The 21,737-nt window shown below is 56.8% G+C and overlaps 100 pseudogenes; all 100 read left to right on the top strand.

Moving 5' to 3' along the window:
• The first annotated feature begins 60 nt into the window (after positions 1-60).
• LOC136601511 (5S ribosomal RNA) lies at positions 61-178 on the top strand (annotated as a pseudogene).
• Positions 179-257: 79 nt separating this feature from the next.
• LOC136601299 (5S ribosomal RNA) lies at positions 258-376 on the top strand (annotated as a pseudogene).
• Positions 377-456: 80 nt separating this feature from the next.
• LOC136601301 (5S ribosomal RNA) lies at positions 457-575 on the top strand (annotated as a pseudogene).
• Positions 576-654: 79 nt separating this feature from the next.
• LOC136601302 (5S ribosomal RNA) lies at positions 655-773 on the top strand (annotated as a pseudogene).
• An 80-nt stretch (positions 774-853) lies between these two features.
• LOC136601485 (5S ribosomal RNA) lies at positions 854-972 on the top strand (annotated as a pseudogene).
• An 80-nt stretch (positions 973-1,052) lies between these two features.
• On the top strand, positions 1,053-1,171 carry LOC136601461 (5S ribosomal RNA; annotated as a pseudogene).
• An 80-nt stretch (positions 1,172-1,251) lies between these two features.
• Positions 1,252-1,370, top strand: LOC136601303 (5S ribosomal RNA; annotated as a pseudogene).
• An 80-nt stretch (positions 1,371-1,450) lies between these two features.
• On the top strand, positions 1,451-1,569 carry LOC136601305 (5S ribosomal RNA; annotated as a pseudogene).
• Positions 1,570-1,648: 79 nt separating this feature from the next.
• LOC136601475 (5S ribosomal RNA) lies at positions 1,649-1,768 on the top strand (annotated as a pseudogene).
• An 80-nt stretch (positions 1,769-1,848) lies between these two features.
• LOC136601445 (5S ribosomal RNA) lies at positions 1,849-1,967 on the top strand (annotated as a pseudogene).
• An 80-nt stretch (positions 1,968-2,047) lies between these two features.
• Positions 2,048-2,166, top strand: LOC136601498 (5S ribosomal RNA; annotated as a pseudogene).
• An 80-nt stretch (positions 2,167-2,246) lies between these two features.
• On the top strand, positions 2,247-2,365 carry LOC136601416 (5S ribosomal RNA; annotated as a pseudogene).
• An 80-nt stretch (positions 2,366-2,445) lies between these two features.
• Positions 2,446-2,564, top strand: LOC136601538 (5S ribosomal RNA; annotated as a pseudogene).
• Positions 2,565-2,644: 80 nt separating this feature from the next.
• Positions 2,645-2,763, top strand: LOC136601306 (5S ribosomal RNA; annotated as a pseudogene).
• An 80-nt stretch (positions 2,764-2,843) lies between these two features.
• LOC136601300 (5S ribosomal RNA) lies at positions 2,844-2,962 on the top strand (annotated as a pseudogene).
• An 80-nt stretch (positions 2,963-3,042) lies between these two features.
• LOC136601307 (5S ribosomal RNA) lies at positions 3,043-3,161 on the top strand (annotated as a pseudogene).
• Positions 3,162-3,241: 80 nt separating this feature from the next.
• On the top strand, positions 3,242-3,360 carry LOC136601308 (5S ribosomal RNA; annotated as a pseudogene).
• An 80-nt stretch (positions 3,361-3,440) lies between these two features.
• Positions 3,441-3,559, top strand: LOC136601406 (5S ribosomal RNA; annotated as a pseudogene).
• Positions 3,560-3,639: 80 nt separating this feature from the next.
• LOC136601309 (5S ribosomal RNA) lies at positions 3,640-3,758 on the top strand (annotated as a pseudogene).
• Positions 3,759-3,838: 80 nt separating this feature from the next.
• Positions 3,839-3,957, top strand: LOC136601310 (5S ribosomal RNA; annotated as a pseudogene).
• Positions 3,958-4,037: 80 nt separating this feature from the next.
• LOC136601311 (5S ribosomal RNA) lies at positions 4,038-4,156 on the top strand (annotated as a pseudogene).
• An 80-nt stretch (positions 4,157-4,236) lies between these two features.
• LOC136601313 (5S ribosomal RNA) lies at positions 4,237-4,355 on the top strand (annotated as a pseudogene).
• A 293-nt stretch (positions 4,356-4,648) lies between these two features.
• Positions 4,649-4,767, top strand: LOC136601314 (5S ribosomal RNA; annotated as a pseudogene).
• A 279-nt stretch (positions 4,768-5,046) lies between these two features.
• LOC136601316 (5S ribosomal RNA) lies at positions 5,047-5,165 on the top strand (annotated as a pseudogene).
• Positions 5,166-5,245: 80 nt separating this feature from the next.
• LOC136601317 (5S ribosomal RNA) lies at positions 5,246-5,364 on the top strand (annotated as a pseudogene).
• An 80-nt stretch (positions 5,365-5,444) lies between these two features.
• On the top strand, positions 5,445-5,563 carry LOC136601534 (5S ribosomal RNA; annotated as a pseudogene).
• An 80-nt stretch (positions 5,564-5,643) lies between these two features.
• On the top strand, positions 5,644-5,762 carry LOC136601318 (5S ribosomal RNA; annotated as a pseudogene).
• Positions 5,763-5,842: 80 nt separating this feature from the next.
• On the top strand, positions 5,843-5,961 carry LOC136601319 (5S ribosomal RNA; annotated as a pseudogene).
• An 80-nt stretch (positions 5,962-6,041) lies between these two features.
• LOC136601324 (5S ribosomal RNA) lies at positions 6,042-6,160 on the top strand (annotated as a pseudogene).
• Positions 6,161-6,240: 80 nt separating this feature from the next.
• Positions 6,241-6,359, top strand: LOC136601440 (5S ribosomal RNA; annotated as a pseudogene).
• Positions 6,360-6,439: 80 nt separating this feature from the next.
• Positions 6,440-6,558, top strand: LOC136601423 (5S ribosomal RNA; annotated as a pseudogene).
• An 80-nt stretch (positions 6,559-6,638) lies between these two features.
• Positions 6,639-6,757, top strand: LOC136601320 (5S ribosomal RNA; annotated as a pseudogene).
• Positions 6,758-6,837: 80 nt separating this feature from the next.
• On the top strand, positions 6,838-6,956 carry LOC136601553 (5S ribosomal RNA; annotated as a pseudogene).
• An 80-nt stretch (positions 6,957-7,036) lies between these two features.
• LOC136601402 (5S ribosomal RNA) lies at positions 7,037-7,155 on the top strand (annotated as a pseudogene).
• Positions 7,156-7,235: 80 nt separating this feature from the next.
• Positions 7,236-7,354, top strand: LOC136601321 (5S ribosomal RNA; annotated as a pseudogene).
• Positions 7,355-7,434: 80 nt separating this feature from the next.
• On the top strand, positions 7,435-7,553 carry LOC136601322 (5S ribosomal RNA; annotated as a pseudogene).
• Positions 7,554-7,633: 80 nt separating this feature from the next.
• On the top strand, positions 7,634-7,752 carry LOC136601323 (5S ribosomal RNA; annotated as a pseudogene).
• A 477-nt stretch (positions 7,753-8,229) lies between these two features.
• LOC136601439 (5S ribosomal RNA) lies at positions 8,230-8,348 on the top strand (annotated as a pseudogene).
• Positions 8,349-8,428: 80 nt separating this feature from the next.
• On the top strand, positions 8,429-8,547 carry LOC136601325 (5S ribosomal RNA; annotated as a pseudogene).
• An 80-nt stretch (positions 8,548-8,627) lies between these two features.
• LOC136601474 (5S ribosomal RNA) lies at positions 8,628-8,746 on the top strand (annotated as a pseudogene).
• An 80-nt stretch (positions 8,747-8,826) lies between these two features.
• LOC136601327 (5S ribosomal RNA) lies at positions 8,827-8,945 on the top strand (annotated as a pseudogene).
• An 80-nt stretch (positions 8,946-9,025) lies between these two features.
• On the top strand, positions 9,026-9,144 carry LOC136601499 (5S ribosomal RNA; annotated as a pseudogene).
• Positions 9,145-9,224: 80 nt separating this feature from the next.
• Positions 9,225-9,342, top strand: LOC136601512 (5S ribosomal RNA; annotated as a pseudogene).
• An 80-nt stretch (positions 9,343-9,422) lies between these two features.
• LOC136601328 (5S ribosomal RNA) lies at positions 9,423-9,541 on the top strand (annotated as a pseudogene).
• An 80-nt stretch (positions 9,542-9,621) lies between these two features.
• LOC136601329 (5S ribosomal RNA) lies at positions 9,622-9,740 on the top strand (annotated as a pseudogene).
• Positions 9,741-9,820: 80 nt separating this feature from the next.
• Positions 9,821-9,939, top strand: LOC136601330 (5S ribosomal RNA; annotated as a pseudogene).
• An 80-nt stretch (positions 9,940-10,019) lies between these two features.
• On the top strand, positions 10,020-10,138 carry LOC136601178 (5S ribosomal RNA; annotated as a pseudogene).
• An 80-nt stretch (positions 10,139-10,218) lies between these two features.
• On the top strand, positions 10,219-10,337 carry LOC136601404 (5S ribosomal RNA; annotated as a pseudogene).
• An 80-nt stretch (positions 10,338-10,417) lies between these two features.
• On the top strand, positions 10,418-10,536 carry LOC136601482 (5S ribosomal RNA; annotated as a pseudogene).
• Positions 10,537-10,616: 80 nt separating this feature from the next.
• On the top strand, positions 10,617-10,735 carry LOC136601331 (5S ribosomal RNA; annotated as a pseudogene).
• Positions 10,736-10,815: 80 nt separating this feature from the next.
• Positions 10,816-10,934, top strand: LOC136601332 (5S ribosomal RNA; annotated as a pseudogene).
• An 80-nt stretch (positions 10,935-11,014) lies between these two features.
• Positions 11,015-11,132, top strand: LOC136601539 (5S ribosomal RNA; annotated as a pseudogene).
• An 80-nt stretch (positions 11,133-11,212) lies between these two features.
• LOC136601428 (5S ribosomal RNA) lies at positions 11,213-11,331 on the top strand (annotated as a pseudogene).
• An 80-nt stretch (positions 11,332-11,411) lies between these two features.
• LOC136601333 (5S ribosomal RNA) lies at positions 11,412-11,530 on the top strand (annotated as a pseudogene).
• Positions 11,531-11,610: 80 nt separating this feature from the next.
• Positions 11,611-11,729, top strand: LOC136601334 (5S ribosomal RNA; annotated as a pseudogene).
• An 80-nt stretch (positions 11,730-11,809) lies between these two features.
• On the top strand, positions 11,810-11,928 carry LOC136601429 (5S ribosomal RNA; annotated as a pseudogene).
• Positions 11,929-12,008: 80 nt separating this feature from the next.
• LOC136601335 (5S ribosomal RNA) lies at positions 12,009-12,127 on the top strand (annotated as a pseudogene).
• An 80-nt stretch (positions 12,128-12,207) lies between these two features.
• On the top strand, positions 12,208-12,326 carry LOC136601338 (5S ribosomal RNA; annotated as a pseudogene).
• Positions 12,327-12,406: 80 nt separating this feature from the next.
• Positions 12,407-12,525, top strand: LOC136601424 (5S ribosomal RNA; annotated as a pseudogene).
• Positions 12,526-12,605: 80 nt separating this feature from the next.
• On the top strand, positions 12,606-12,724 carry LOC136601339 (5S ribosomal RNA; annotated as a pseudogene).
• Positions 12,725-12,804: 80 nt separating this feature from the next.
• On the top strand, positions 12,805-12,923 carry LOC136601340 (5S ribosomal RNA; annotated as a pseudogene).
• Positions 12,924-13,003: 80 nt separating this feature from the next.
• LOC136601341 (5S ribosomal RNA) lies at positions 13,004-13,122 on the top strand (annotated as a pseudogene).
• An 80-nt stretch (positions 13,123-13,202) lies between these two features.
• On the top strand, positions 13,203-13,320 carry LOC136601394 (5S ribosomal RNA; annotated as a pseudogene).
• A 291-nt stretch (positions 13,321-13,611) lies between these two features.
• On the top strand, positions 13,612-13,730 carry LOC136601342 (5S ribosomal RNA; annotated as a pseudogene).
• An 80-nt stretch (positions 13,731-13,810) lies between these two features.
• LOC136601462 (5S ribosomal RNA) lies at positions 13,811-13,929 on the top strand (annotated as a pseudogene).
• An 80-nt stretch (positions 13,930-14,009) lies between these two features.
• Positions 14,010-14,128, top strand: LOC136601343 (5S ribosomal RNA; annotated as a pseudogene).
• An 80-nt stretch (positions 14,129-14,208) lies between these two features.
• LOC136601344 (5S ribosomal RNA) lies at positions 14,209-14,327 on the top strand (annotated as a pseudogene).
• An 80-nt stretch (positions 14,328-14,407) lies between these two features.
• LOC136601345 (5S ribosomal RNA) lies at positions 14,408-14,526 on the top strand (annotated as a pseudogene).
• An 80-nt stretch (positions 14,527-14,606) lies between these two features.
• LOC136601346 (5S ribosomal RNA) lies at positions 14,607-14,725 on the top strand (annotated as a pseudogene).
• Positions 14,726-15,003: 278 nt separating this feature from the next.
• Positions 15,004-15,122, top strand: LOC136601347 (5S ribosomal RNA; annotated as a pseudogene).
• Positions 15,123-15,202: 80 nt separating this feature from the next.
• LOC136601350 (5S ribosomal RNA) lies at positions 15,203-15,321 on the top strand (annotated as a pseudogene).
• Positions 15,322-15,401: 80 nt separating this feature from the next.
• Positions 15,402-15,520, top strand: LOC136601351 (5S ribosomal RNA; annotated as a pseudogene).
• An 80-nt stretch (positions 15,521-15,600) lies between these two features.
• Positions 15,601-15,719, top strand: LOC136601352 (5S ribosomal RNA; annotated as a pseudogene).
• Positions 15,720-15,800: 81 nt separating this feature from the next.
• LOC136601451 (5S ribosomal RNA) lies at positions 15,801-15,919 on the top strand (annotated as a pseudogene).
• Positions 15,920-15,999: 80 nt separating this feature from the next.
• On the top strand, positions 16,000-16,118 carry LOC136601353 (5S ribosomal RNA; annotated as a pseudogene).
• Positions 16,119-16,198: 80 nt separating this feature from the next.
• On the top strand, positions 16,199-16,318 carry LOC136601540 (5S ribosomal RNA; annotated as a pseudogene).
• Positions 16,319-16,398: 80 nt separating this feature from the next.
• LOC136601354 (5S ribosomal RNA) lies at positions 16,399-16,517 on the top strand (annotated as a pseudogene).
• A 278-nt stretch (positions 16,518-16,795) lies between these two features.
• LOC136601355 (5S ribosomal RNA) lies at positions 16,796-16,914 on the top strand (annotated as a pseudogene).
• An 80-nt stretch (positions 16,915-16,994) lies between these two features.
• On the top strand, positions 16,995-17,114 carry LOC136601487 (5S ribosomal RNA; annotated as a pseudogene).
• An 80-nt stretch (positions 17,115-17,194) lies between these two features.
• On the top strand, positions 17,195-17,313 carry LOC136601356 (5S ribosomal RNA; annotated as a pseudogene).
• An 80-nt stretch (positions 17,314-17,393) lies between these two features.
• Positions 17,394-17,511, top strand: LOC136601395 (5S ribosomal RNA; annotated as a pseudogene).
• An 80-nt stretch (positions 17,512-17,591) lies between these two features.
• On the top strand, positions 17,592-17,710 carry LOC136601357 (5S ribosomal RNA; annotated as a pseudogene).
• Positions 17,711-17,790: 80 nt separating this feature from the next.
• LOC136601358 (5S ribosomal RNA) lies at positions 17,791-17,909 on the top strand (annotated as a pseudogene).
• An 80-nt stretch (positions 17,910-17,989) lies between these two features.
• On the top strand, positions 17,990-18,108 carry LOC136601360 (5S ribosomal RNA; annotated as a pseudogene).
• Positions 18,109-18,188: 80 nt separating this feature from the next.
• LOC136601362 (5S ribosomal RNA) lies at positions 18,189-18,307 on the top strand (annotated as a pseudogene).
• An 80-nt stretch (positions 18,308-18,387) lies between these two features.
• On the top strand, positions 18,388-18,506 carry LOC136601363 (5S ribosomal RNA; annotated as a pseudogene).
• An 80-nt stretch (positions 18,507-18,586) lies between these two features.
• Positions 18,587-18,705, top strand: LOC136601364 (5S ribosomal RNA; annotated as a pseudogene).
• An 80-nt stretch (positions 18,706-18,785) lies between these two features.
• Positions 18,786-18,904, top strand: LOC136601365 (5S ribosomal RNA; annotated as a pseudogene).
• Positions 18,905-18,984: 80 nt separating this feature from the next.
• Positions 18,985-19,103, top strand: LOC136601366 (5S ribosomal RNA; annotated as a pseudogene).
• An 80-nt stretch (positions 19,104-19,183) lies between these two features.
• Positions 19,184-19,302, top strand: LOC136601367 (5S ribosomal RNA; annotated as a pseudogene).
• Positions 19,303-19,382: 80 nt separating this feature from the next.
• On the top strand, positions 19,383-19,501 carry LOC136601368 (5S ribosomal RNA; annotated as a pseudogene).
• An 80-nt stretch (positions 19,502-19,581) lies between these two features.
• On the top strand, positions 19,582-19,700 carry LOC136601369 (5S ribosomal RNA; annotated as a pseudogene).
• Positions 19,701-19,780: 80 nt separating this feature from the next.
• LOC136601541 (5S ribosomal RNA) lies at positions 19,781-19,900 on the top strand (annotated as a pseudogene).
• Positions 19,901-19,979: 79 nt separating this feature from the next.
• On the top strand, positions 19,980-20,098 carry LOC136601371 (5S ribosomal RNA; annotated as a pseudogene).
• An 80-nt stretch (positions 20,099-20,178) lies between these two features.
• On the top strand, positions 20,179-20,297 carry LOC136601372 (5S ribosomal RNA; annotated as a pseudogene).
• Positions 20,298-20,377: 80 nt separating this feature from the next.
• LOC136601312 (5S ribosomal RNA) lies at positions 20,378-20,496 on the top strand (annotated as a pseudogene).
• Positions 20,497-20,576: 80 nt separating this feature from the next.
• On the top strand, positions 20,577-20,696 carry LOC136601476 (5S ribosomal RNA; annotated as a pseudogene).
• Positions 20,697-20,973: 277 nt separating this feature from the next.
• LOC136601374 (5S ribosomal RNA) lies at positions 20,974-21,092 on the top strand (annotated as a pseudogene).
• A 78-nt stretch (positions 21,093-21,170) lies between these two features.
• LOC136601375 (5S ribosomal RNA) lies at positions 21,171-21,289 on the top strand (annotated as a pseudogene).
• Positions 21,290-21,369: 80 nt separating this feature from the next.
• Positions 21,370-21,488, top strand: LOC136601376 (5S ribosomal RNA; annotated as a pseudogene).
• The last annotated feature ends 249 nt before the right edge of the window (positions 21,489-21,737 follow it).

The following is a 21,737-nucleotide window of genomic DNA, read 5'->3' on the forward strand; positions in this document are numbered from 1 at the left end:
TCTTTCCTTTTCGGAGGTGCGTTCGCACTGCAGAAAGCCCATAGGAAAGGAGGAGGAGCTGTCAACGGGCATTCTAAGCTGAATGTGCCTGCTCTCGTCAGATCGCGGCCGCCAGCCGCTTGAGGCCTGGCAAGTACCAGTATGGGTGACCGGCTGGGAATCCCAGGTCCCGTTGACTTTTAAGGCCGTGAGTAGGTTTCTTTCCTTTTCGGAGGTGCGTTCGCACTGCAGAAAGCCCATAGGAAAGGAGGAGAGCTGTCAACGGGCATTCTAAGCTGAATGTGCCTGCTCTCGTCAGATCGCGGCCGCCAGCCAGCTTGAGGCCTGGCAAGTACCAGTATGGGTGACCGGCTGGGAATCCCAGGTCCCGTTGACTTTTAAGGCCGTGAGTAGGTTTCTTTCCGTTTCGGAGGTGCGTTCGCACTGCAGAAAGCCCATAGGAAAGGAGGAGGAGCTGTCAACGGGCATTCTAAGCTGAATGTGCCTGCTCTCGTCAGATCGCGGCCGCCAGCCAGCTTGAGGCCTGGCAAGTACCAGTATGGGTGACCGGCTGGGAATCCCAGGTCCCGTTGACTTTTAAGGCCGTGAGTAGGTTTCTTTCCTTTTCGGAGGTGCGTTCGCACTGCAGAAAGCCCATAGGAAAGGAGGAGAGCTGTCAACGGGCATTCTAAGCTGAATGTGCCTGCTCTCGTCAGATCGCGGCCGCCAGCCAGCTTGAGGCCTGGCAAGTACCAGTATGGGTGACCGGCTGGGAATCCCAGGTCCCGTTGACTTTTAAGGCCGTGAGTAGGTTTCTTTCCTTTTCGGAGGTGCGTTCGCACTGCAGAAAGCCCATAGGAAAGGAGGAGGAGCTGTCAACGGGCATTCTAAGCTGAATGTGCCTGCTCTCGTCAGATCGCGGCCGCCAGCCAGCTTGAGGCCTGGCAAGTACCAGTATGGGTGACCGGCTGGGAATCCCAGGTCCCATTGACTTTTAAGGCCGTGAGTAGGTTTCTTTCCTTTTCGGAGGTGCGTTCGCACTGCAGAAAGCCCATAGGAAAGGAGGAGGAGCTGTCAACGGGCATTCTAAGCTGAATTTGCCTGCTCTCGTCAGATCGCGGCCGCCAGCCAGCTTGAGGCCTGGCAAGTACCAGTATGGGTGACCGGCTGGGAATCCCAGGTCCCGTTGACTTTTAAGGCCGTGAGTAGGTTTCTTTCCTTTTCGGAGGTGCGTTCGCACTGCAGAAAGCCCATAGGAAAGGAGGAGGAGCTGTCAACGGGCATTCTAAGCTGAATGTGCCTGCTCTCGTCAGATCGCGGCCGCCAGCCAGCTTGAGGCCTGGCAAGTACCAGTATGGGTGACCGGCTGGGAATCCCAGGTCCCGTTGACTTTTAAGGCCGTGAGTAGGTTTCTTTCCTTTTCGGAGGTGCGTTCGCACTGCAGAAAGCCCATAGGAAAGGAGGAGGAGCTGTCAACGGGCATTCTAAGCTGAATGTGCCTGCTCTCGTCAGATCGCGGCCGCCAGCCAGCTTGAGGCCTGGCAAGTACCAGTATGGGTGACCGGCTGGGAATCCCAGGTCCCGTTGACTTTTAAGGCCGTGAGTAGGTTTCTTTCCTTTTCGGAGGTGCGTTCGCACTGCAGAAAGCCATAGGAAAGGAGGAGGAGCTGTCAACGGGCATTCTAAGCTGAATGTGCCTGCTCTCGTCAGATCGCAGGCCGCCAGCCAGCTTGAGGCCTGGCAAGTACCAGTATGGGTGACCGGCTGGGAATCCCAGGTCCCGTTGACTTTTAAGGCCGTGAGTAGGTTTCTTTCCTTTTCGGAGGTGCGTTCGCACTGCAGAAAGCCCATAGGAAAGGAGGAGGAGCTGTCAACGGGCATTCTAAGCTGAATGTGCCTGCTCTCGTCAGATCGCGGCCGCCAGCCAGCTTGAGGCCTGGCAAGTACCAGTATGGGTGACCGGCAGGGAATCCCAGGTCCCGTTGACTTTTAAGGCCGTGAGTAGGTTTCTTTCCTTTTCGGAGGTGCGTTCGCACTGCAGAAAGCCCATAGGAAAGGAGGAGGAGCTGTCAACGGGCATTCTAAGCTGAATGTGCCTGCTCTTGTCAGATCGCGGCCGCCAGCCAGCTTGAGGCCTGGCAAGTACCAGTATGGGTGACCGGCTGGGAATCCCAGGTCCCGTTGACTTTTAAGGCCGTGAGTAGGTTGCTTTCCTTTTCGGAGGTGCGTTCGCACTGCAGAAAGCCCATAGGAAAGGAGGAGGAGCTGTCAACGGGCATTCTAAGCTGAATGTGCCTGCTCTCGTCAGATCGCGGCCGCCAGGCAGCTTGAGGCCTGGCAAGTACCAGTATGGGTGACCGGCTGGGAATCCCAGGTCCCGTTGACTTTTAAGGCCGTGAGTAGGTTTCTTTCCTTTTCGGAGGTGCGTTCGCACTGCAGAAAGCCCATAGGAAAGGAGGCGGAGCTGTCAACGGGCATTCTAAGCTGAATGTGCCTGCTCTCGTCAGATCGCGGCCGCCAGGCAGCTTGAGGCCTGGCAAGTACCAGTATGGGTGACCGGCTGGGAATCCCAGGTCCCGTTGACTTTTAAGGCCGTGAGTAGGTTCCTTTCCGTTTCGGAGGTGCGTTCGCACTGCAGAAAGCCCATAGCAAAGGAGGAGGAGCTGTCAACGGGCATTCTAAGCTGAATGTGCCTGCTCTCGTCAGATCGCGGCCGCCAGCCAGCTTGAGGCCTGGCAAGTACCAGTATGGGTGACCGGCTGGGAATCCCAGGTCCCGTTGACTTTTAAGGCCGTGAGTAGGTTTCTTTCCTTTTCGGAGGTGCGTTCGCACTGCAGAAAGCCCATAGGAAAGGAGGGGGAGCTGTCAACGGGCATTCTAAGCTGAATGTGCCTGCTCTCGTCAGATCGCAGCCGCCAGCCAGCTTGAGGCCTGGCAAGTACCAGTATGGGTGACCGGCTGGGAATCCCAGGTCCCGTTGACTTTTAAGGCCGTGAGTAGGTTTCTTTCCTTTTCGGAGGTGCGTTCGCACTGCAGAAAGCCCATAGGAAAGGAGGAGGAGCTGTCAACGGGCATTCTAAGCTGAATGTGCCTGCTCTCGTCAGATCGCGGCCGCCAGCCAGCTTGAGGCCTGGCAAGTACCAGTATGGGTGACCGGCTGGGAATCCCAGGTCCCGTTGACTTTTAAGGCCGTGAGTAGGTTTCTTTCCTTTTCGGAGGTGCGTTCGCACTGCAGAAAGCCCATAGGAAAGGAGGAGGAGCTGTCAACGGGCATTCTAAGCTGAATGTGCCTGCTCTCGTCAGATCGCGGCCGCCAGCCAGCTTGAGGCCTGGCAAGTACCAGTATGGGTGACCGGCTGGGAATCCCAGGTCCCGTTGACTTTTAAGGCCGTGAGTAGGTTGCTTTCCTTTTCGGAGGTGCGTTCGCACTGCAGAAAGCCCATAGGAAAGGAGGAGGAGCTGTCAACGGGCATTCTAAGCTGAATGTGCCTGCTCTCGTCAGACCGCGGCCGCCAGCCAGCTTGAGGCCTGGCAAGTACCAGTATGGGTGACCAGCTGGGAATCCCAGGTCCCGTTGACTTTTAAGGTCGTGAGTAGGTTTCTTTCCTTTTCGGAGGTGCGTTCGCACTGCAGAAAGCCCATAGGAAAGGAGGAGGAGCTGTCAACGGGCATTCTAAGCTGAATGTGCCTGCTCTCGTCAGATCGCGGCCGCCAGCCAGCTTGAGGCCTGGCAAGTACCAGTATGGGTGACCGGCTGGGAATCCCAGGTCCCGTTGACTTTTAAGGCCGTGAGTAGGTTTCTTTCCTTTTCGGAGGTGCGTTCGCACTGCAGAAAGCCCATAGGAAAGGAGGAGGAGCTGTCAACGGGCATTCTAAGCTGAATGTGCCTGCTCTCGTCAGATCGCGGCCGCCAGCCAGCTTGAGGCCTGGCAAGTACCAGTATGGGTGACCGGCTGGGAATCCCAGGTCCCGTTGACTTTTAAGGCCGTGAGTAGTTTTCTTTCCTTTTCGGAGGTGCGTTCGCACTGCAGAAAGCCCATAGGAAAGGAGGAGGAGCTGTCAACGGGCATTCTAAGCTGAATGTGCCTGCTCTCGTCAGATCGCGGCCGCCAGCCAGCTTGAGGCCTGGCAAGTACCAGTATGGGTGACCGGCTGGGAATCCCAGGTCCCGTTGACTTTTAAGGCCGTGAGTGGGTTTCTTTCCGTTTCGGAGGTGCGTTCGCACTGCAGAAAGCCCATAGGAAAGGAGGAGGAGCTGTCAACGGGCATTCTAAGCTGAATGTGCCTGCTCTCGTCAGATCGCGGCCGCCAGCCAGCTTGAGGCCTGGCAAGTACCAGTATGGGTGACCGGCTGGGAATCCCAGGTCCCGTTGACTTTTAAGGCCGTGAGTAGGTTTCTTTCCGTTTCGGAGGTGCGTTCGCACTGCAGAAAGCCCATAGGAAAGGAGGAGGAGCTGTCAACGGGCATTCTAAGCTGAATGTGCCTGCTCTCGTCAGATCGCTCTCGTCAGATCGCGGCCGCCAGCCAGCTTGAGGCCTGGCAAGTACCAGTATGGGTGACCGGCTGGGAATCCCAGGTCCCGTTGACTTTTAAGGCCGTGAGTAGGTTTCTTTCCTTTTCGGAGGTGCGTTCGCACTGCAGAAAGCCCATAGGAAAGGAGGAGGAGCTGTCAACGGGCATTCTAAGCTGAATGTGCCTGCTCTCGTCAGATCGCGGCCGCCAGCCAGCTTGAGGCCTGGCAAGTACCAGTATGGGTGACCGGCTGGGAATCCCAGGTCCCGTTGACTTTTAAGGCCGTGAGTAGGTTTCTTTCCTTTTCGGAGGTGCGTTCGCACTGCAGAAAGCCCATAGGAAAGGAGGAGGAGCTGTCAACGGGCATTCTAAGCTGAATTTGCCTGCTCTCGTCAGATCGCGGCCGCCAGCCAGCTTGAGGCCTGGCAAGTACCAGTATGGGTGACCGGCTGGGAATCCCAGCTCCCGTTGACTTTTAAGGCCGTGAGTAGGTTTCTTTCCGTTTCGGAGGTGCGTTCGCACTGCAGAAAGCCCATAGGAAAGGAGGAGGAGCTGTCAACGGGCATTCTAAGCTGAATGTGCCTGCTCTCGTCAGATCGCGGCCGCCAGCCAGCTTGAGGCCTGGCAAGTACCAGTATGGGTGACCGGCTGGGAATCCCAGGTCCCGTTGACTTTTAAGGCCGTGAGTAGGTTTATTTCCGTTTCGGAGGTGCGTTCGCACTGCAGAAAGCCCATAGGAAAGGAGGAGGAGCTGTCAACGGGCATTCTAAGCTGAATGTGCCTGCTCTCGTCAGATCGCGGCCGCCAGCCAGCTTGAGGCCTGGCAAGTACCAGTATGGGTGACCGGCTGGGAATCCCAGGTCCCGTTGACTTTTAAGGCCGTGAGTAGGTTTCTTTCCGTTTCGGAGGTGCGTTCGCACTGCAGAAAGCCCATAGGAAAGGAGGAGGAGCTGTCAACGGGCATTCTAAGCTGAATGTGCCTGCTCTCGTCAGATCGCGGCCGCCAGCCAGCTTGAGGCCTGGCAAGTACCAGTATGGGTGAACGGCTGGGAATCCCAGGTCCCGTTGACTTTTAAGGCCGTGAGTAGGTTTCTTTCCTTTTCGGAGGTGCGTTCGCACTGCAGAAAGCCCATAGGAAAGGAGGAGAAGCTGTCAACGGGCATTCTAAGCTGAATGTGCCTGCTCTCGTCAGATCGCGGCCGCCAGCCAGCTTGAGGCCTGGCAAGTACCAGTATGGGTGACCGGCTGGGAATCCCAGGTCCCGTTGACTTTTAAGGCCGTGAGTAGGTTTCTTTCCTTTTCGGAGGTGCGTTCGCACTGCAGAAAGCCCATAGGAAAGGAGGAGGAGCTGTCAACGGGCATTCTAAGCTGAATGTGCCTGCTCTCGTCAGATCGCGGCCGCCAGCCAGCTTGAGGCCTGGCAAGTACCAGTATGGGTGACCGGCTGGGAATCCCAGGTCCCGTTGACTTTTAAGGCCGTGAGTAGGTTTCTTTCCTTTTCGGAGGTGCGTTCGCACTGCAGAAAGCCCATAGGAAAGGAGGGGGAGCTGTCAACGGGCATTCTAAGCTGAATGTGCCTGCTCTCGTCAGATCGCAGCCGCCAGCCAGCTTGAGGCCTGGCAAGTACCAGTATGGGTGACCGGCTGGGAATCCCAGGTCCTGTTGACTTTTAAGGCCGTGAGTAGGTTTCTTTCCTTTTCGGAGGTGCGTTCGCACTGCAGAAAGCCCATAGGAAAGGAGGAGGAGCTGTCAACGGGCATTCTAAGCTGAATGTGCCTGCTCTCGTCAGATCGCGGCCGCCAGCCAGCTTGAGGCCTGGCAAGTACCCGTATGGGTGACCGGCTGGGAATCCCAGGTCCCGTTGACTTTTAAGGCCGTGAGTAGGTTTCTTTCCGTTTCGGAGGTGCGTTCGCACTGCAGAAAGCCCATAGGAAAGGAGGAGGAGCTGTCAACGGGCATTCTAAGCTGAATGTGCCTGCTCTCGTCAGACCGCGGCCGCCAGCCAGCTTGAGGCCTGGCAAGTACCAGTATGGGTGACCGGCTGGGAATCCCAGGTCCCGTTGACTTTTAAGGCCGTGAGTAGGTTTCTTTCCTTTTCGGAGGTGCGTTCGCACTGCAGAAAGCCCATAGGAAAGGAGGAGGAGCTGTCAACGGGCATTCTAAGCTGAATGTGCCTGCTCTCGTCAGATCGCGGCCGCCAGCCAGCTTGAGGCCTGGCAAGTACCAGTATGGGTGACCGGCTGGGAATCCCAGGTCCCGTTGACTTTTAAGGCCGTGAGTAGGTTTCTTTCCTTTTCGGAGGTGCGTTCGCACTGCAGAAAGCCCATAGGAAAGGAGGCGGAGCTGTCAACGGGCATTCTAAGCTGAATGTGCCTGCTCTCGTCAGATCGCGGCCGCCAGGCAGCTTGAGGCCTGGCAAGTACCAGTATGGGTGACCGGCTGGGAATCCCAGGTCCCGTTGACTTTTAAGGCCGTGAGTAGGTTCCTTTCCGTTTCGGAGGTGCGTTCGCACTGCAGAAAGCCCATAGCAAAGGAGGAGGAGCTGTCAACGGGCATTCTAAGCTGAATGTGCCTGCTCTCGTCAGATCGCGGCCGCCAGCCAGCTTGAGGCCTGGCCAGTACCAGTATGGGTGACCGGCTGGGAATCCCAGGTCCCGTTGACTTTTAAGGCCGTGAGTAGGTTTCTTTCCTTTTCGGAGGTGCGTTCGCACTGCAGAAAGCCCATAGGAAAGGAGGAGGAGCTGTCAACGGGCATTCTAAGCTGAATGTGCCTGCTCTCGTCAGATCGCGGCCGCCAGCCAGCTTGAGGCCTGGCAAGTACCAGTATGGGTGACCGGCTGGGAATCCCAGGTCCCGTTGACTTTTAAGGCCGTGAGTAGGTTTCTTTCCGTTTCGGAGGTGCGTTCGCACTGCAGAAAGCCCATAGGAAAGGAGGAGGAGCTGTCAACGGGCATTCTAAGCTGAATGTGCCTGCTCTCGTCAGATCGCGGCCGCCAGCCAGCTTGAGGCCTGGCAAGTACCAGTATGGGTGACCGGCTGGGAATCCCAGGTCCCGTTGACTTTTAAGGCCGTGAGTAGGTTTCTTTCCTTTTCGGAGGTGCGTTCGCACTGCAGAAAGCCCATAGGAAAGGAGGAGAAGCTGTCAACGGGCATTCTAAGCTGAATGTGCCTGCTCTCGTCAGATCGCGGCCGCCAGCCAGCTTGAGGCCTGGCAAGTACCAGTATGGGTGACCGGCTGGGAATCCCAGGTCCCGTTGACTTTTAAGGCCGTGAGTAGGTTTCTTTCCTTTTCGGAGGTGCGTTCGCACTGCAGAAAGCCCATAGGAAAGGAGGAGGAGCTGTCAACGGGCATTCTAAGCTGAATGTGCCTGCTCTCGTCAGATCGCGGCCGCCAGCCAGCTTGAGGCCTGGCAAGTAACAGTATGGGTGACCGGCTGGGAATCCCAGGTCCCATTGACTTTTAAGGCCGTGAGTAGGTTTCTTTCCTTTTCGGAGGTGCGTTCGCACTGCAGAAAGCCCATAGGAAAGGAGGAGGAGCTGTCAACGGGCATTCTAAGCTGAATTTGCCTGCTCTCGTCAGATCGCGGCCGCCAGCCAGCTTGAGGCCTGGCAAGTACCAGTATGGGTGACCGGCTGGAATCCCAGGTCCCGTTGACTTTTAAGGCCGTGAGTAGGTTTCTTTCCTTTTCGGAGGTGCGTTCGCACTGCAGAAAGCCCATAGGAAAGGAGGAGGAGCTGTCAACGGGCATTCTAGGCTGAATGTGCCTGCTCTCGTCAGATCGCGGCCGCCAGCCAGCTTGAGGCCTGGCAAGTACCAGTATGGGTGACCGGCTGGGAATCCCAGGTCCCGTTGACTTTTAAGGCCGTGAGTAGGTTTCTTTCCGTTTCGGAGGTGCGTTCGCACTGCAGAAAGCCCATAGGAAAGGAGGAGGAGCTGTCAACGGGCATTCTAAGCTGAATGTGCCTGCTCTCGTCAGATCGCGGCCGCCAGCCAGCTTGAGGCCTGGCAAGTACCAGTATGGGTGACCGGCTGGGAATCCCAGGTCCCGTTGACTTTTAAGGCCGTGAGTAGGTTTCTTTCCTTTTCGGAGGTGCGTTCGCACTGCAGAAAGCCCATAGGAAAGGAGGAGGAGCTGTCAACGGGCATTCTAAGCTGAATGTGCCTGCTCTCGTCAGATCGCGGCCGCCAGCCAGCTTGAGGTCTGGCAAGTACCAGTATGGGTGACCGGCTGGGAATCCCAGGTCCCGTTGACTTTTAAGGCCGTGAGTAGGTTTCTTTCCGTTTCGGAGGTGCGTTCGCACTGCAGAAAGCCCATAGGAAAGGAGGAGGAGCTGTCAACGGGCATTCTAAGCTGAATGTGCCTGCTCTCGTCAGATCGCGGCCGCCAGCCAGCTTGAGGCCTGGCAAGTACCAGTATGGGTGACCGGCTGGGAATCCCAGGTCCCGTTGACTTTTAAGGCCGTGAGTAGGTTTCTTTCCTTTTCGGAGGTGCGTTCGCACTGCAGAAAGCCCATAGGAAAGGAGGAGGAGCTGTCAACGGGCATTCTAAGCTGAATGTGCCTGCTCTTGTCAGATCGCGGCCGCCAGCCAGCTTGAGGCCTGGCAAGTACCAGTATGGGTGACCGGCTGGGAATCCCAGGTCCCGTTGACTTTTAAGGCCGTGAGTAGGTTTCTTTCCTTTTCGGAGGTGCGTTCGCACTGCAGAAAGCCCATAGGAAAGGAGGAGGAGCTGTCAACGGGCATTCTAAGCTGAATGTGCCTGCTCTCGTCAGATCGCGGCCGCCAGCCGCTTGAGGCCTGGCAAGTACCAGTATGGGTGACCGGCTGGGAATCCCAGGTCCCGTTGACTTTTAAGGCCGTGAGTAGGTTTCTTTCCTTTTCGGAGGTGCGTTCGCACTGCAGAAAGCCCATAGGAAAGGAGGACGAGCTGTCAACGGGCATTCTAAGCTGAATGTGCCTGCTCTCGTCAGATCGCGGCCGCCAGCCAGCTTGAGGCCTGGCAAGTACCAGTATGGGTGACCGGCTGGGAATCCCAGGTCCCGTTGACTTTTAAGGCCGTGAGTAGGTTTCTTTCCGTTTCGGAGGTGCGTTCGCACTGCAGAAAGCCCATAGGAAAGGAGGAGGAGCTGTCAACGGGCATTCTAAGCTGAATGTGCCTGCTCTCGTCAGATCGCGGCCGCCAGCCAGCTTGAGGCCTGGCAAGTACCAGTATGGGTGACCGGCTGGGAATCCCAGGTCCCGTTGACTTTTAAGGCCGTGAGTAGGTTTCTTTCCTTTTCGGAGGTGCGTTCGCACTGCAGAAAGCCCATAGGAAAGGAGGAGAAGCTGTCAACGGGCATTCTAAGCTGAATGTGCCTGCTCTCGTCAGATCGCGGCCGCCAGCCAGCTTGAGGCCTGGCAAGTACCAGTATGGGTGACCGGCTGGGAATCCCAGGTCCCGTTGACTTTTAAGGCCGTGAGTAGGTTTCTTTCCTTTTCGGAGGTGCGTTCGCACTGCAGAAAGCCCATAGGAAAGGAGGCGGAGCTGTCAACGGGCATTCTAAGCTGAATGTGCCTGCTCTCGTCAGATCGCGGCCGCCAGGCAGCTTGAGGCCTGGCAAGTACCAGTATGGGTGACCGGCTGGGAATCCCAGGTCCCGTTGACTTTTAAGGCCGTGAGTAGGTTCCTTTCCGTTTCGGAGGTGCGTTCGCACTGCAGAAAGCCCATAGCAAAGGAGGAGGAGCTGTCAACGGGCATTCTAAGCTGAATGTGCCTGCTCTCGTCAGATCGCGGCCGCCAGCCAGCTTGAGGCCTGGCCAGTACCAGTATGGGTGACCGGCTGGGAATCCCAGGTCCCGTTGACTTTTAAGGCCGTGAGTAGGTTTCTTTCCTTTTCGGAGGTGCGTTCGCACTGCAGAAAGCCCATAGGAAAGGAGGAGGAGCTGTCAACGGGCATTCTAAGCTGAATGTGCCTGCTCTCGTCAGATTGCGGCCGCCAGCCAGCTTGAGGCCTGGCAAGTACCAGTATGGGTGACCGGCTGGGAATCCCAGGTCCCGTTGACTTTTAAGGCCGTGAGTAGGTTTCTTTCCGTTTCGGAGGTGCGTTCGCACTGCAGAAAGCCCATAGGAAAGGAGGAGGAGCTGTCAACGGGCATTCTAAGCTGAATGTGCCTGCTCTCGTCAGATCGCGGCCGCCAGCCAGCTTGAGGCCTGGCAAGTACCAGTATGGGTGACCGGCTGGGAATCCCAGGTCCCGTTGACTTTTAAGGCCGTGAGTAGGTTTCTTTCCTTTTCGGAGGTGCGTTCGCACTGCAGAAAGCCCATAGGAAAGGAGGAGGAGCTGTCAACGGGCATTCTAAGCTGAATGTGCCTGCTCTCGTCAGATCGCGGCCGCCAGCCAGCTTGAGGCCTGGCAAGTACCAGTATGGGTGACCGGCTGGGAATCCCAGGTCCCGTTGACTTTTAAGGCCGTGAGTAGGTTTCTTTCCTTTTCGGAGGTGCGTTCGCACTGCAGAAAGCCCATAGGAAAGGAGGAGGAGCTGTCAACGGCATTCTAAGCTGAATGTGCCTGCTCTCGTCAGATCGCAGCCGCCAGCCAGCTTGAGGCCTGGCAAGTACCAGTATGGGTGACCGGCTGGGAATCCCAGGTCCCGTTGACTTTTAAGGCCGTGAGTAGGTTTCTTTCCTTTTCGGAGGTGCGTTCGCACTGCAGAAAGCCCATAGGAAAGGAGGAGGAGCTGTCAACGGGCATTCTAATCTGAATGTGCCTGCTCTCGTCAGATCGCAGCCGCCAGCCAGCTTGAGGCCTGGCAAGTACCAGTATGGGTGACCGGCTGGGAATCCCAGGTCCCGTTGACTTTTAAGGCCGTGAGTAGGTTTCTTTCCTTTTCGGAGGTGCGTTCGCACTGCAGAAAGCCCATAGGAAAGGAGGAGGAGCTGTCAACGGGCATTCTAAGCTGAATGTGCCTGCTCTCGTCAGATCGCGGCCGCCAGCCAGCTTGAGGCCTGGCAAGTACCAGTATGGGTGACCGGCTGGGAATCCCAGGTCCCGTTGACTTTTAAGGCCGTGAGTAGGTTTCTTTCCGTTTCGGAGGTGCGTTCGCACTGCAGAAAGCCCATAGGAAAGGAGGAGGAGCTGTCAACGGGCATTCTAAGCTGAATGTGCCTGCTCTCGTCAGATCGCGGCCGCCAGCCAGCTTGAGGCCTGGCAAGTACCAGTATGGGTGACCGGCTGGGAATCCCAGGTCCCGTTGACTTTTAAGGCCGTGAGTAGGTTTCTTTCCTTTTCGGAGGTGCGTTCGCACTGCAGAAAGCCCATAGGAAAGGAGGAGAAGCTGTCAATGGGCATTCTAAGCTGAATGTGCCTGCTCTCGTCAGATCGCGGCCGCCAGCCAGCTTGAGGCCTGGCAAGTACCAGTATGGGTGACCGGCTGGGAATCCCAGGTCCCGTTGACTTTTAAGGCCGTGAGTAGGTTTCTTTCCTTTTCGGAGGTGCGTTCGCACTGCAGAAAGCCCATAGGAAAGGAGGAGGAGCTGTCAACGGGCATTCTAAGCTGAATGTGCCTGCTCTCGTCAGATCGCGGCCGCCAGCCAGCTTGAGGCCTGGCAAGTACCAGTATGGGTGACCGGCTGGGAATCCCAGGTCCCGTTGACTTTTAAGGCCGTGAGTAGGTTTCTTTCCTTTTCGGAGGTGCGTTCGCACTGCAGAAAGCCCATAGGAAAGGAGGAGGAGCTGTCAACGGGCATTCTAAGCTGAATGTGCCTGCTCTCGTCAGATCGCGGCCGCCAGCCAGCTTGAGGCCTGGCAAGTACCAGTATGGGTGACCGGCTGGGAATCCCAGGTCCCGTTGACTTTTAAGGCCGTGAGTAGGTTTCTTTCCGTTTCGGAGGTGCGTTCGCACTGCAGAAAGCCCATAGGAAAGGAGGAGGAGCTGTCAACGGGCATTCTAAGCTGAATGTGCCTGCTCTCGTCAGACCGCGGCCGCCAGCCAGCTTGAGGCCTGGCAAGTACCAGTATGGGTGACCGGCTGGGAATCCCAGGTCCCGTTGACTTTTAAGGCCGTGAGTAGGTTTCTTTCCTTTTCGGAGGTGCGTTCGCACTGCAGAAAGCCCATAGGAAAGGAGGAGGAGCTGTCAACGGGCATTCTAAGCTGAATGTGCCTGCTCTCGTCAGATCGCGGCCGCCAGCCAGCTTGAGGCCTGGCAAGTACCAGTATGGGTGACCGGCTGGGAATCCCAGGTCCCGTTGACTTTTAAGGCCGTGAGTAGGTTTCTTTCCTTTTCGGAGGTGCGTTCGCACTGCAGAAAGCCCATAGGAAAGGAGGAGGAGCTGTCAACGGGCATTCTAAGCTGAATGTGCCTGCTCTCGTCAGATCGCGGCCGCCAGCCAGCTTGAGGCCTGGCAAGTACCAGTATGGGTGACCGGCTGGGAATCCCAGGTCCCGTTGACTTTTAAGGCCGTGAGTAGTTTTCTTTCCTTTTCGGAGGTGCGTTCGCACTGCAGAAAGCCCATAGGAAAGGAGGAGGAGCTGTCAACGGGCATTCTAAGCTGAATGTGCCTGCTCTCGTCAGATCGCGGCCGCCAGCCAGCTTGAGGCCTGGCAAGTACCAGTATGGGTGACCGGCTGGGAATCCCAGGTCCCGTTGACTTTTAAGGCCGTGAGTGGGTTTCTTTCCGTTTCGGAGGTGCGTTCGCACTGCTGAAAGCCCATAGGAAAGGAGGAGGAGCTGTCAACGGGCATTCTAAGCTGAATGTGCCTGCTCTCGTCAGATCGCGGCCGCCAGCCAGCTTGAGGCCTGGCAAGTACCAGTATGGGTGACCGGCTGGGAATCCAGGTCCCGTTGACTTTTAAGGCCGTGAGTAGGTTTCTTTCCGTTTCGGAGGTGCGTTCGCACTGCAGAAAGCCCATAGGAAAGGAGGAGGAGCTGTCAACGGGCATTCTAAGCTGAATGTGCCTGCTCTCGTCAGATCGCTCTCGTCAGATCGCGGCCGCCAGCCAGCTTGAGGCCTGGCAAGTACCAGTATGGGTGACCGGCTGGGAATCCCAGGTCCCGTTGACTTTTAAGGCCGTGAGTAGGTTTCACCTTTTCGGAGGTGCGTTCGCACTGCAGAAAGCCCATAGGAAAGGAGGAGGAGCTGTCAACGGGCATTCTAAGCTGAATGTGCCTGCTCTCGTCAGATCGCGGCCGCCAGCCAGCTTGAGGCCTGGCAAGTACCAGTATGGGTGACCGGCTGGGAATCCCAGGTCCCGTTGACTTTTAAGGCCGTGAGTAGGTTTCTTTCCTTTTCGGAGGTGCGTTCGCACTGCAGAAAGCCCATAGGAAAGGAGGAGGAGCTGTCAACGGGCATTCTAAGCTGAATTTGCCTGCTCTCGTCAGATCGCGGCCGCCAGCCAGCTTGAGGCCTGGCAAGTACCAGTATGGGTGACCGGCTGGGAATCCCAGGTCCCGTTGACTTTTAAGGCCGTGAGTAGGTTTCTTTCCTTTTCGGAGGTGCGTTCGCACTGCAGAAAGCCCATAGGAAAGGAGGAGGAGCTGTCAACGGGCATTCTAAGCTGAATGTGCCTGCTCTCGTCAGATCGCGGCCGCCAGCCAGCTTGAGGCCTGGCAAGTACCAGTATGGGTGACCGGCTGGGAATCCCAGGTCCCGTTGACTTTTAAGGCCGTGAGTAGGTTTCTTTCCTTTTCGGAGGTGCGTTCGCACTGCAGAAAGCCCATAGGAAAGGAGGAGGAGCTGTCAACGGGCATTCTAAGCTGAATGTGCCTGCTCTCGTCAGATCGCGGCCGCCAGCCAGCTTGAGGCCTGGCAAGTACCAGTATGGGTGACCGGCTGGGAATCCCAGGTCCCGTTGACTTTTAAGGCCGTGAGTAGGTTTCTTTCCGTTTCGGAGGTGCGTTCGCACTGCAGAAAGCCCATAGGAAAGGAGGAGGAGCTGTCAACGGGCATTCTAAGCTGAATGTGCCTGCTCTCGTCAGATCGCGGCCGCCAGCCAGCTTGAGGCCTGGCAAGTACCAGTATGGGTGACCGGCTGGGAATCCCAGGTCCCGTTGACTTTTAAGGCCGTGAGTAGGTTTCTTTCCTTTTCGGAGGTGCGTTCGCACTGCAGAAAGCCCATAGGAAAGGAGGAGGAGCTGTCAACGGGCATTCTAAGCTGAATGTGCCTGCTCTCGTCAGATCGCGGCCGCCAGCCAGCTTGAGGCCTGGCAAGTACCAGTATGGGTGACCGGCTGGGAATCCCAGGTCCCGTTGACTTTTAAGGCCGTGAGTAGGTTTCTTTCCGTTTCGGAGGTGCGTTCGCACTGCAGAAAGCCCATAGGAAAGGAGGAGGAGCTGTCAACGGGCATTCTAAGCTGAATGTGCCTGCTCTCGTCAGATCGCGGCCGCCAGCCAGCTTGAGGCCTGGCAAGTACCAGTATGGGTGACGGCTGGGAATCCCAGGTCCCGTTGACTTTTAAGGCCGTGAGTAGGTTTCTTTCCTTTTCGGAGGTGCGTTCGCACTGCAGAAAGCCCATAGGAAAGGAGGAGGAGCTGTCAACGGGCATTCTAAGCTGAATGTGCCTGCTCTCGTCAGATCGCGGCCGCCAGCCAGCTTGAGGCCTGGCAAGTACCAGTATGGGTGACCGGCTGGGAATCCCAGGTCCCGTTGACTTTTAAGGCCGTGAGTAGGTTTCTTTCCTTTTCGGAGGTGCGTTCGCACTGCAGAAAGCCCATAGGAAAGGAGGAGGAGCTGTCAACGGGCATTCTAAGCTGAATGTGCCTGCTCTCGTCAGATCGCGGCCGCCAGCCAGCTTGAGGCCTGGCAAGTACCAGTATGGGTGACCGGCTGGGAATCCCAGGTCCCGTTGACTTTTAAGGCCGTGAGTAGGTTTCTTTCCTTTTCGGAGGTGCGTTCGCACTGCAGAAAGCCCATAGGAAAGGAGGAGGAGCTGTCAACGGGCATTCTAAGCTGAATGTGCCTGCTCTCGTCAGATCGCGGCCGCCAGCCAGCTTGAGGCCTGGCAAGTACCAGTATGGGTGACCGGCTGGGAATCCCAGGTCCCGTTGACTTTTAAGGCCGTGAGTAGGTTTCTTTCCTTTTCGGAGGTGCGTTCGCACTGCAGAAAGCCCATAGGAAAGGAGGAGGAGCTGTCAACGGGCATTCTAAGCTGAATGTGCCTGCTCTCGTCAGATCGCGGCCGCCAGCCAGCTTGAGGCCTGGCAAGTACCAGTATGGGTGACCGGCTGGGAATCCCAGGTCCCGTTGACTTTTAAGGCCGTGAGTAGGTTTCTTTCCTTTTCGGAGGTGCGTTCGCACTGCAGAAAGCCCATAGGAAAGGAGGAGGAGCTGTTCAACGGGCATTCTAAGCTGAATGTGCCTGCTCTCGTCAGATCGCGGCCGCCAGCCAGCTTGAGGCCTGGCAAGTACCAGTATGGGTGACCGGCTGGGAATCCCAGGTCCCGTTGACTTTTAAGGCCGTGAGTAGGTTTCTTTCCTTTTCGGAGGTGCGTTCGCACTGCAGAAAGCCCATAGGAAAGGAGGAGGAGCTGTCAACGGGCATTCTAAGCTGAATGTGCCTGCTCTCGTCAGATCGCGGCCGCCAGCCAGCTTGAGGCCTGGCAAGTACCAGTATGGGTGACCGGCTGGGAATCCCAGGTCCCGTTGACTTTTAAGGCCGTGAGTAGGTTTCTTTCCTTTTCGGAGGTGCGTTCGCACTGCAGAAAGCCCATAGGAAAGGAGGAGGAGCTGTCAACGGGCATTCTAAGCTGAATGTGCCTGCTCTCGTCAGATCGCGGCCGCCAGCCAGCTTGAGGCCTGGCAAGTACCAGTATGGGGTGACCGGCTGGGAATCCCAGGTCCCGTTGACTTTTAAGGCCGTGAGTAGGTTTCTTTCCTTTTCGGAGGTGCGTTCGCACTGCAGAAAGCCCATAGGAAAGGAGGAGGAGCTGTCAACGGGCATTCTAAGCTGAATGTGCCTGCTCTCGTCAGATCGCGGCCGCCAGCCAGCTTGAGGCCTGGCAAGTACCAGTATGGGTGACCGGCTGGGAATCCCAGGTCCCGTTGACTTTTAAGGCCGTGAGTAGGTTTCTTTCCTTTTCGGAGGTGCGTTCGCACTGCAGAAAGCCCATAGGAAAGGAGGAGGAGCTGTCAACGGGCATTCTAAGCTGAATGTGCCTGCTCTCGTCAGATCGCGGCCGCCAGCCAGCTTGAGGCCTGGCAAGTACCAGTATGGGTGACCGGCTGGAATCCCAGGTCCCGTTGACTTTTAAGGCCGTGAGTAGGTTTCTTTCCTTTTCGGAGGTGCGTTCGCACTGCAGAAAGCCCATAGGAAAGGAGGAGGAGCTGTCAACGGGCATTCTAAGCTGAATGTGCCTGCTCTCGTCAGATCGCGGCCGCCAGCCAGCTTGAGGCCTGGCAAGTACCAGTATGGGTGACCGGCTGGGAATCCCAGGTCCCGTTGACTTTTAAGGCCGTGAGTAGGTTTCTTTCCTTTTCGGAGGTGCGTTCGCACTGCAGAAAGCCCATAGGAAAGGAGGAGGAGCTGTCAACGGGCATTCTAAGCTGAATGTAGCCTGCTCTCGTCAGATCGCGGCCGCCAGCCAGCTTGAGGCCTGGCAAGTACCAGTATGGGTGACCGGCTGGGAATCCCAGGTCCCGTTGACTTTTAAGGCCGTGAGTAGGTTTCTTTCCTTTTCGGAGGTGCGTTCGCACTGCAGAAAGCCCATAGGAAAGGAGGAGGAGCTGTCAACGGGCATTCTAAGCTGAATGTGCCTGCTCTCGTCAGATCGCGGCCGCCAGCCAGCTTGAGGCCTGGCAAGTACCAGTATGGGTGACCGGCTGGGAATCCCAGGTCCCGTTGACTTTTAAGGCCGTGAGTAGGTTTCTTTCCTTTTCGGAGGTGCGTTCGCACTGCAGAAAGCCCATAGGAAAGGAGGAGGAGCTGTCAACGGGCATTCTAAGCTGAATGTGCCTGCTCTCGTCAGATCGCGGCCGCCAGCCAGCTTGAGGCCTGGCAAGTACCAGTATGGGTGACCGGCTGGGAATCCAGGTCCCGTTGACTTTTAAGGCCGTGAGTAGGTTTCTTTCCTTTTCGGAGGTGCGTTCGCACTGCAGAAAGCCCATAGGAAAGGAGGAGGAGCTGTCAACGGGCATTCTAAGCTGAATGTGCCTGCTCTCGTCAGATCGCGGCCGCCAGCCAGCTTGAGGCCTGGCAAGTACCAGTATGGGTGACCGGCTGGGAATCCCAGGTCCCGTTGACTTTTAAGGCCGTGAGTAGGTTTCTTTCCGTTTCGGAGGTGCGTTCGCACTGCAGAAAGCCCATAGGAAAGGAGGAGGAGCTGTCAACGGGCATTCTAAGCTGAATGTGCCTGCTCTCGTCAGATCGCGGCCGCCAGCCAGCTTGAGGCCTGGCAAGTACCAGTATGGGTGACCGGCTGGGAATCCCAGGTCCCGTTGACTTTTAAGGCCGTGAGTAGGTTTCTTTCCTTTTCGGAGGTGCGTTCGCACTGCAGAAAGCCCATAGGAAAGGAGGAGGAGCTGTCAACGGGCATTCTAAGCTGAATGTGCCTGCTCTCGTCAGATCGCGGCCGCCAGCCAGCTTGAGGCCTGGCAAGTACCAGTATGGGTGACCGGCTGGGAATCCCAGGTCCCGTTGACTTTTAAGGCCGTGAGTAGGTTTCTTTCCTTTTCGGAGGTGCGTTCGCACTGCAGAAAGCCCATAGGAAAGGAGGAGGAGCTGTCAACGGGCATTCTAAGCTGAATGTGCCTGCTCTCGTCAGATCGCGGCCGCCAGCCAGCTTGAGGCCTGGCAAGTACCAGTATGGGTGACCGGCTGGGAATCCCAGGTCCCGTTGACTTTTAAGGCCGTGAGTAGGTTTCTTTCCTTTTCGGAGGTGCGTTCGCACTGCAGAAAGCCCATAGGAAAGGAGGAGGAGCTGTCAACGGGCATTCTAAGCTGAATGTGCCTGCTCTCGTCAGATCGCGGCCGCCAGCCAGCTTGAGGCCTGGCAAGTACCAGTATGGGTGACCGGCTGGGAATCCCAGGTCCCGTTGACTTTTAAGGCCGTGAGTAGGTTTCTTTCCTTTTCGGAGGTGCGTTCGCACTGCAGAAAGCCCATAGGAAAGGAGGAGGAGCTGTCAACGGGCATTCTAAGCTGAATGTGCCTGCTCTCGTCAGATCGCGGCCGCCAGCCAGCTTGAGGCCTGGCAAGTACCAGTATGGGTGACCGGCTGGGAATCCCAGGTCCCGTTGACTTTTAAGGCCGTGAGTAGGTTTCTTTCCTTTTCGGAGGTGCGTTCGCACTGCAGAAAGCCCATAGGAAAGGAGGAGGAGCTGTCAACGGGCATTCTAAGCTGAATGTGCCTGCTCTCGTCAGATCGCGGCCGCCAGCCAGCTTGAGGCCTGGCAAGTACCAGTATGGGTGACCGGCTGGGAATCCCAGGTCCCGTTGACTTTTAAGGCCGTGAGTAGGTTTCTTTCCGTTTCGGAGGTGCGTTCGCACTGCAGAAAGCCCATAGGAAAGGAGGAGGAGCTGTCAACGGGCATTCTAAGCTGAATGTGCCTGCTCTCGTCAGATCGCGGCCGCCAGCCAGCTTGAGGCCTGGCAAGTACCAGTATGGGTGACCGGCTGGGAATCCCAGGTCCCGTTGACTTTTAAGGCCGTGAGTAGGTTTCTTTCCTTTTCGGAGGTGCGTTCGCACTGCAGAAAGCCCATAGGAAAGGAGGAGGAGCTGTCAACGGGCATTCTAAGCTGAATGTGCCTGCTCTCGTCAGATCGCGGCCGCCAGCCAGCTTGAGGCCTGGCAAGTACCAGTATGGGTGACCGGCTGGGAATCCCAGGTCCCGTTGACTTTTAAGGCCGTGAGTAGGTTTCTTTCCTTTTCGGAGGTGCGTTCGCACTGCAGAAAGCCCATAGGAAAGGAGGAGGAGCTGTCAACGGGCATTCTAAGCTGAATGTGCCTGCTCTCGTCAGATCGCGGCCGCCAGCCAGCTTGAGGCCTGGCAAGTACCAGTATGGGTGACCGGCTGGGAATCCCAGGTCCCGTTGACTTTTAAGGCCGTGAGTAGGTTTCTTTCCGTTTCGGAGGTGCGTTCGCACTGCAGAAAGCCCATAGGAAAGGAGGAGGAGCTGTCAACGGGCATTCTAAGCTGAATGTGCCTGCTCTCGTCAGATCGCGGCCGCCAGCCAGCTTGAGGCCTGGCAAGTACCAGTATGGGTGACCGGCTGGGAATCCCAGGTCCCGTTGACTTTTAAGGCCGTGAGTAGGTTTCTTTCCTTTTCGGAGGTGCGTTCGCACTGCAGAAAGCCCATAGGAAAGGAGGAGGAGCTGTCAACGGGCATTCTAAGCTGAATGTGCCTGCTCTCGTCAGATCGCGGCCGCCAGCCAGCTTGAGGCCTGGCAAGTACCAGTATGGGGTGACCGGCTGGGAATCCCAGGTCCCGTTGACTTTTAAGGCCGTGAGTAGGTTTCTTTCCGTTTCGGAGGTGCGTTCGCACTGCAGAAAGCCATAGGAAAGGAGGAGGAGCTGTCAACGGGCATTCTAAGCTGAATGTGCCTGCTCTCGTCAGATCGCGGCCGCCAGCCAGCTTGAGGCCTGGCAAGTACCAGTATGGGTGACCGGCTGGGAATCCCAGGTCCCGTTGACTTTTAAGGCCGTGAGTAGGTTTCTTTCCTTTTCGGAGGTGCGTTCGCACTGCAGAAAGCCCATAGGAAAGGAGGAGGAGCTGTCAACGGGCATTCTAAGCTGAATGTGCCTGCTCTCGTCAGATCGCGGCCGCCAGCCAGCTTGAGGCCTGGCAAGTACCAGTATGGGTGACCGGCTGGGAATCCCAGGTCCCGTTGACTTTTAAGGCCGTGAGTAGGTTTCTTTCCTTTTCGGAGGTGCGTTCGCACTGCAGAAAGCCCATAGGAAAGGAGGAGGAGCTGTCAACGGGCATTCTAAGCTGAATGTGCCTGCTCTCGTCAGATCGCAGCCGCCAGCCAGCTTGAGGCCTGGCAAGTACCAGTATGGGTGACCGGCTGGGAATCCCAGGTCCCGTTGACTTTTAAGGCCGTGAGTAGGTTTCTTTCCTTTTCGGAGGTGCGTTCGCACTGCAGAAAGCCCATAGGAAAGGAGGAGGAGCTGTCAACGGGCATTCTAAGCTGAATGTGCCTGCTCTCGTCAGATCGCAGGCCGCCAGCCAGCTTGAGGCCTGGCAAGTACCAGTATGGGTGACCGGCTGGGAATCCCAGGTCCCGTTGACTTTTAAGGCCGTGAGTAGGTTTCTTTCCTTTTCGGAGGTGCGTTCGCACTGCAGAAAGCCCATAGGAAAGGAGGAGGAGCTGTCAACGGGCATTTCTAAGCTGAATGTGCCTGCTCTCGTCAGATCGCGGCCGCCAGCCAGCTTGAGGCCTGGCAAGTACCAGTATGGGTGACGGCTGGGAATCCAGGTCCGTTGACTTTTAAGGCCGTGAGTAGGTTTCTTTCCGTTTCGGAGGTGCGTTCGCACTGCAGAAAGCCCATAGGAAAGGAGGAGGAGCTGTCAACGGGCATTCTAAGCTGAATGTGCCTGCTCTCGTCAGATCGCGGCCGCCAGCCAGCTTGAGGCCTGGCAAGTACCAGTATGGGTGACCGGCTGGGAATCCCAGGTCCCGTTGACTTTTAAGGCCGTGAGTAGGTTCTTTCCTTTTCGGAGGTGCGTTCGCACTGCAGAAAGCCCATAGGAAAGGAGGAGAGCTGTCAACGGGCATTCTAAGCTGAATGTGCCTGCTCTCGTCAGATCGCGGCCGCCAGCCAGCTTGAGGCCTGGCAAGTACCAGTATGGGTGACCGGCTGGGAATCCCAGGTCCCGTTGACTTTTAAGGCCGTGAGTAGGTTTCTTTCCGTTTCGGAGGTGCGTTCGCACTGCAGAAAGCCCATAGGAAAGGAGGAGGAGCTGTCAACGGGCATTCTAAGCTGAATGTGCCTGCTCTCGTCAGATCGCGGCCGCCAGCCAGCTTGAGGCCTGGCAAGTACCAGTATGGGTGACCGGCTGGGAATCCCAGGTCCCGTTGACTTTTAAGGCCGTGAGTAGGTTTCTTTCCTTTTCGGAGGTGCGTTCGCACTGCAGAAAGCCCATAGGAAAGGAGGAGAAGCTGTCAACGGGCATTCTAAGCTGAATGTGCCTGCTACTCGTCAGATCGCGGCCGCCAGCCAGCTTGAGGCCTGGCAAGTACCAGTATGGGTGACCGGCTGGGAATCCCAGGTCCCGTTGACTTTAAGGCCGTGAGTAGGTTTCTTTCCTTTTCGGAGGTGCGTTCGCACTA

Source organism: Eleutherodactylus coqui, unplaced genomic scaffold (assembly GCF_035609145.1).
Source record: "Eleutherodactylus coqui strain aEleCoq1 unplaced genomic scaffold, aEleCoq1.hap1 HAP1_SCAFFOLD_462, whole genome shotgun sequence".
NCBI lineage: Eukaryota > Metazoa > Chordata > Amphibia > Anura > Eleutherodactylidae > Eleutherodactylus > Eleutherodactylus coqui.